Below are 7,111 nucleotides of genomic sequence, written 5' to 3'. Positions count from 1 at the left end.
GAAAATCAGATCTGCTCCTATAGGATTTTAGAATTAGGTTCCAGCTCAGAGTTGAACTCAGAAGTTTAGACACTCCTGGTGGTCATGGTTCTGGTGTTCATTTGTGGCTTTTAATGATTTATTTAAACTATTCTTTCTCCAGGGTGGAATGACTATAGAACATACAGCTTCAATGAAGAATTGGGTGCACAAGTGTGAATTTATCGTGGATTTTCTCTAATATATACCGTACAAACACCAGCTTTAATATTTGCTTTAATGTCCCTTTAGCAAGTTGCACCTCAAATACATGCAAACCTCTGGCATAATTCAGGCTGGATATTCGACCCGTCTTCTTGGCATAACTGGTAGATTTCCTGGCTATGACCCGGCTTATAAACATGGCTGTTTGGGATGTTAGCTTACTTCATCCTCTCAGAAAACAGTTTGGATGAGTGTTTGGGATCCCTGAAGTTGTTTAGAAACCTCTTCTCCTTCTTAGATCCTCCCTGAGACTTCCCCATCGTTTGAGCATTGGTCTAATCAACGTGTGGCAAACAAATCCCTTTTTATATATTGGCGCAGAGTAACTACCAGCTAACAAGAGGTTAACAGACTTTGGTCGTGTCAGATTGTTAAAAGAAACGGGTGAATGCGAGCTCAGGTGTACAGTTTTGACCCAAGAAAATCCACGATAAACTCCGACGTGTGCCACCAATGAATGTTTTAAATAACCACTGAAGTTGTATGGTTGTGTATCGATTCCATCCCGGAAAAAGAACAGTTCAAACAAATCATTAAACGCTCCAAATAAATATGACATTAATGCAAACGATTGTCTGTAAACTTCTGTCTGATTCATAGCTGTTTAAAGCTTGGGCCAAATAGAAAATATTGTCTATTTCTACATTTAATCAGCAAACATCAAGCCTAAACCCGACAAAGTTGATGATGGGAGAGCAAAAAAAACATATCTAACATATAACTAAATAAATAAATAAAAGTTCCAGTGTTCCTGAAAGGATAAGAAGCATCAGCTGTCAAAGAAAGACACAACCACAAGTGGCAAAAATCTATTAATAAAGTATTTATTTTTAAGTTGTTACATTTAGATTTCTCTCTCTAGCAGCACTATTTAAATTACGGATATTCAAGGGCAGTAACCATAGATTGTAGTTCTCTCTTAATGCAAGATGTCATCATGTAAACAAAGACAAACATAGAAGATAATTAGATCGAAACGTCTCACAACATGGGCACGTTGTCAGAGTGCCTCTGAACTCGTATGAGGTTCAAGGACAATAAACAACAAGTTTTGTGTCGTCTGAGATCAAATGGAACTGGTCAATATGAACTGAAAAAGCAGAAAAAAAACAAAAACGAAACAACAAATCAGATAAACATTGTACAGCATCGTGTGACAGTTACAGTTCAGCTGGAAAAAGGTGGGATCGCTTGTCGTCCACACCGGTCATGTTGTAAAATGTTCAGTACCGGTTTACAAAAAGGTCAGTGGGTTCAGAGAGATGAGACAGACCTGTGACAGCAACACACAAGGACAGGTAAGGAAACTTTTTTTTTTTTTTAAATCAGGATCGCGTTTAGTGCAACAGAACTTGTGATTTATTATCCCAACAGTTCCTTTTCACCTCATTACACCAAAACAAAACAAAACAAAACAAAAAAATAGATTGGAAATATGGCACATTTTATCCACCATAAAAACCTGGACAGTTGCACAAACCACAGAAAATGTAACGTTTTTCACTCTTTTTCAACTTTTACATCACTCAACAATTTGTGAAATATATTTTTATATTTATCTTTTTATATAGAATATTTTGGGGGGAATAAAAAGGTGCTCATTAGCATGTCTGGGTAGGAGCTAGCAGCCTGTTAGCCTAGCTCATGAGAATTTTGTCTTGATTTGACATGGGAAAGTTGAAGACTTTTCCCCACCATAAATTGTAACTGAGTGCATGTTTATTGTTTGTATTAGTCAAAGAAAATACAACTAGCATCTTTAGTTATTTAGAGCTAGTCTAGCAGTTTTCGCTAACTAGCTGCAGCTAGCTTTAGGGTTAGCTAACTGGAAGTGAAGTTATTTTAAAAGTGGTGCTGTGCTAACTCTGTGTTTCACTTTTTTTTGTTTCCACAGCCAATATTATTTAACAACGTTGTTTTATTACCATTTTATTCATTTTTTTCCCTACAGAGTTGTCAGCACAGACTTGTTTGGGTGCAAATATTACAAGGAACTGTATCGTCATGCACTAACTAGCCACTGCTATCACAATTTGAGGTGCTGCACGAAGTACAATGTTTCCAGTGCTCGGTGTTTTTGAACTGGGTCCCGACTCGGCTTCAAGCTCCACGCTGCTGTAAAACGAGGGTAAACGGGTCTGTCCAATGCTACACGTTCAGAACAGGGATCAGCTCTTCTGACGCACCTCAAGGTCGCACAAAAAAAAAGGCATTGGAACTCTGGAGCAGCACCATCCACAGTCCTTTCAGATGGTTTTAACTGGACTTATAAACGGGCCACTGCTGTAGCCTAATTGTTGTTTTCACCTCTACAGTTTAACTCTGACATAAGAGGCCACGCGTCCGGCGCGGCACATAGGACAATGATTCGGCTCCCATTGTCGTCCCGCTGACCGTTTGCGACAACGATTATTTATCTGTTTTGACACTGAATGGAATCGCAGTCATTTCCCCAGCCAATTGTTGAGCAGTGACCTGTGAAAATCCTAAAAAAATGTGAGTTTGAGTGGCCAAACTCTTGAATAGAGAGCACTGTGTTGGAAAAAAAATCTATCATCAAGTCATGCACGTGAAAACAGCCAACAATGGTCTATCAGTTGTTAATACAAAGAGGGTCATTAAGTCATTCTGGCAATTCATGAAACACTCAAAACAAGAATTAGGTACCCATAACCGTCTCTATTATTCAAACATACTAGAAGAAAAATATGAACCTCTTAAAAGAGTTTCTCATATTTTGAATTGTCTGCATACTGCAGTACTTGAATACATACTCATACAGTATCGTTTATAGCAAATAACTGAATTATTTCATTTATTTAGCACAAAGCATGCTGAATAGAAAAAATGTCACTTTTTAAACTGTCTAAAGTGACTGTATTTTTTTTTTCTGAATCTTCACTCGCAGCTCATTTCTCGAAGACTGCGATCTATCTACAAAGGCATGACAAAAAAAACAACAAAAAAACAAACCCGAGAAGCTTAGGCATCTAAATCAATAAAGAGAAAAGTGATTGCCTAAAACTGCTGAGAACCAACTTCAAGGAGTACTCGTACAAACACATTCTCTTTCCGAAAATAACACCTCTGGAAGAGGCACAGAAGAGAAGATGCGAGGGGGAAACAAAGCGTTGTTTTTTTGCTGTCGAACAGGGCCCGTTTCCGCTCTGGCGTTTAAATGCCATTTTATTTCTGGCGTGGCGTATGTGTTTTTTGTTTTTTTTTCAGAGAGACAACACGACAACCGAAGAAACAGAAAGTAAGAAATCTTGAGGTCTGCTGTGAAGCGTAAGGAGGCACCATACTCAGCTGAGGGAACACCCAACCCCACATCGGTTGGTATTGGTCTTTAGCCATGATGCTCTGAGAGGAAAACAAAAAAGAAGAAAGTTTTTTTTTTGCGTCAGAAGCTTTATCAGCTTCTGCCATTCCACCCGGACACATTAAATAAACAGATCGACCAAAATCAAGTGACACAAACGAGCTGAGTGAACAGTTCAGTAACTACTGACTTACAGGTTGGACTTTTTTTTGCATTGGAGTTTAAAATAATAATAATAATAAAAACAAACATCTCTGCTCTAGATAAACGCTACTGTATCAACACAGTGAAAGTCTGGATGTGGCTACGGAACCAAGAGAAAAACCAAGCATCTTCTCCGTGGAACAGAACCAGAAGTGACCCGGCCCGCCCGCCTCCAGGTTGGCTTCAACTCAGCCCTTCGAGGTGAGGCGACGTAACCGTCGAAAGAGGAAACACCGGCGAAACTGGGCCTCGTAAGCAGCAAAGCGAGCGAGTCCACGCAACACGGCCTTCGGAGTCGCCTTGGAGAACAACGGCGTTCGTCCCCCAAACGTTACACAGCCTTGCTTCAGGAGCGACTAAACGTTACAGCGGGGAAAAAAAACGACAAAGGGGGGAGTTCCGGCTGGCCCAAACACCTTCGTGGCCATTACAGACTGGGGGGCGGGGTAACAATGCGGGACGAAGTCATGATGTGGTTGCGTCTCAAATAAACGTGTTTCCTCCTCCTCAGTCAGACAACGCCGGACACGATTGGCTACAGGCACCGTAGCCCGAGCAACGAACGCCGTCCCGACAGTCGTTCGTCAGCTGACCTCCAGTAATCTACTGCAGCTCACCAAAACTCCAGCACACAGCCACAAAATGTCAAACACATTTATTTCTTTTTTCTTTTTTTATCATCACAAAGGCATACACTATTTTCTCTGTATATTACTTGGTATATATATATATATATATATATATATATTGATATATATTATTCATAAAGAAACAAAAATATAAGCGTACATTTTTGCTGAATAAGACTGAAGAAGATCAGCAAAGGGCAATGTAAACCACGGTCCATCTACAACAGGTGAAAAGGTACGGTCGCTCACCCTTTCCCAGCTCACCCACAATAACAGATTTGCATAGGCAAAAATGGGATGATTAGCCCTTAGACAGTGGATTCCTGAATTCTTTATAGAGATGCAAAATCTAGTTCAGCTTAACACAATTCGAAAAACAAACGTACACATAAACAAAAATAGTACTAATAATAATATTATTATGTTGACTAGGCCAAGCTCTCTTTTACCTCTCTGGTCACATACATTTTCTGTGCACATTTTTTTTTGTTTTACAGTGTTAGGCTTCAAGTAGATCTAAAAAAAAAAAAAAAAAAATCAACATGTACATTGAAAATTAGATGTGAAATAAATTAACCAACATGAGAGGTAGTGAAAAGCCTACAAAGATATATAAAATAAAAAGAAAAAAATAAAACATCTCAATAAGGCCAAAGCTTTGCAGACCTCCAATCCCATCAGGACACTTTGGCCCTCGACCTTTTCTCTGTGTGTGTGTGTGTGTGTGTTAATAAAACCACTGCCACGTTTCAGATACTCACTCACTTGGAACCCGTGGATATTTTTTTGAGACAGAAGCCGAAACTCGGCTGACCGTGACGCTAAAATCATTTCACATCGCCGTCATTGCTTGTAAAGTCTACATCTCGTAACGTGGGTATTAAAGAAAAACAAAAATAAAACCCGAACAGCCGCCTGCTCTTCCCCGCTGCGGAAAAGTCCAAATAAATCAAGAGGAAAGGACGACTGCAGTAAATGGGAGTTTCTGCTGAACACGAAGCCTGGAGAACCGGCGCCAGCGTCAAACCCGCTGTCACGAGCGTTTCGTAACGGATACGCTTCTCACAATTTATAAATGTAAACTTAGCTTGATTGCACCATGATGTCATTATCTGGTTCTTGGTGAAACATTCTTGTGTTGGTTCCTAAAATATAGACAACAAGGATAATACCGTCCTTCGTGAGCGACAGTGGAAAAGTCCCGGAGAAGCTAAATGTGGGCTTTAAAAATCATTTTTCTTTCTTTTTTTTCTCAATATATAAAACTCTTTCCAAAAAGTAAATGTGAAAACTGATCTTCACTTTCAGTATTGTTAACTGATTCTGAAACCCTCCGCCTCGGACTATCAGGGCGAACGCAACAGCAGCCAAGCAATCAGTCAATATCTGGCAGATATTAATGGAGTCTGCCTCAAAGTGCTGTTTTGCCAAATGTAAAATCAAATAATCTTCATAAAGAGCGCAACAAAACACTGTGGAGAGACTGTTGGTTTCAACTTCTTGCCTGTACAGCAATCACAACAGGCTTATCTCATTCCTCCCGTCAAACATGCAGGTGCTAACAGTTAGCCACAAACGGCGGCAATTACAACATTTTCTTTATCCTGAACGCTTTTTGGTTCATTTATCTGACAGTTCAGAACCAATCTACAACAAGGAGACGAAACCCGACGACACATCAACAACCTGTTGTCCGTTTTTAATTTGAAACCAGACCAAACTTGGCACATAAACTTCAGGTAGTTAAAAGAAAAAATATATAAAAATGGCGGGAACATAGATGTCTACGTTTCTCAGTGAGGAGCAGCACTGTTTCACTGACACTTTTAACACTGCGCCTACTGCCCACCGAACGGCGTAATAAACTTACACAAGGGCTCATTTGATTAAAAAAATAAAATAAAACAGAGTATACTGCACTCATGCACTTTCTTCTGCAGATCCGTAGGCCAGGAACAAACTTGTGTTCAAATATTCACATCATAAAAAAAGTCCTTTTATGTGCTAAAAAATCCTAACTGGACTTTTGGCAAAAACCTCTGAAGTTCGATTTTTTCCGTTGAGTGTGTTACTGTAATCTCACACACACACGTACGCACACACACACACGTTCATTACGACTGCATGCTGTTTAAGTTGGGTTTTAGGAAAAAAACTAAACCAGAGTGTGTGTGTGTGTGTGAGGGCTGGCAGTCGAAGGGAAGATTAGCATGGCTAGCACAAGCATGCTACTCGCTTGTCTACAGCATGCTTAAACCCATTTGGCGTTGTTGAAAAAGGCTTATGACTACGTGAACGTCTTTGCTAGCCCCGGCACGGTTAGCAGTGTGATACCAGCCCTCTTCTTCAGCTCTGGAAATAAAACGGGAAAGTCCAATCAAATATCTCTTCATAGCGTCTTTAAAAAAAATAAAACACGTTTGGCACCCAGATCTCAAATCTGCTGATATTTTCACGTCGAACTCCCAAACGACTGTTACGCCACGTTCGGCGTCTGAAGCTGAGGGCTTTAATAACCCGTTCGGTGCCATCTGTTCCCAGGGCGTTTGCTACTGTTCTCCAAGCAGAACCGGCTTTCCGTTAACCCCTCGGCTCTTTTGACACAATACGCGTATCTTTTGATTTTCCTCCAGCTGTGGTTTTGCCCAAACTGGACACCTGTGCTTGTCAGGCTGTGATGATCGAGGTTGATAGTGAGAGGGGGGTGGGGGGG

The sequence above is a fragment of the Kryptolebias marmoratus genome, linkage group LG22 (genome assembly GCF_001649575.2).
Source record: "Kryptolebias marmoratus isolate JLee-2015 linkage group LG22, ASM164957v2, whole genome shotgun sequence".
Classification (NCBI taxonomy): Eukaryota; Metazoa; Chordata; class Actinopteri; order Cyprinodontiformes; family Rivulidae; genus Kryptolebias; species Kryptolebias marmoratus.
The sequence above is the reverse complement of the archived record's forward strand: the minus strand, read 5'-3'. Positions refer to the sequence as shown.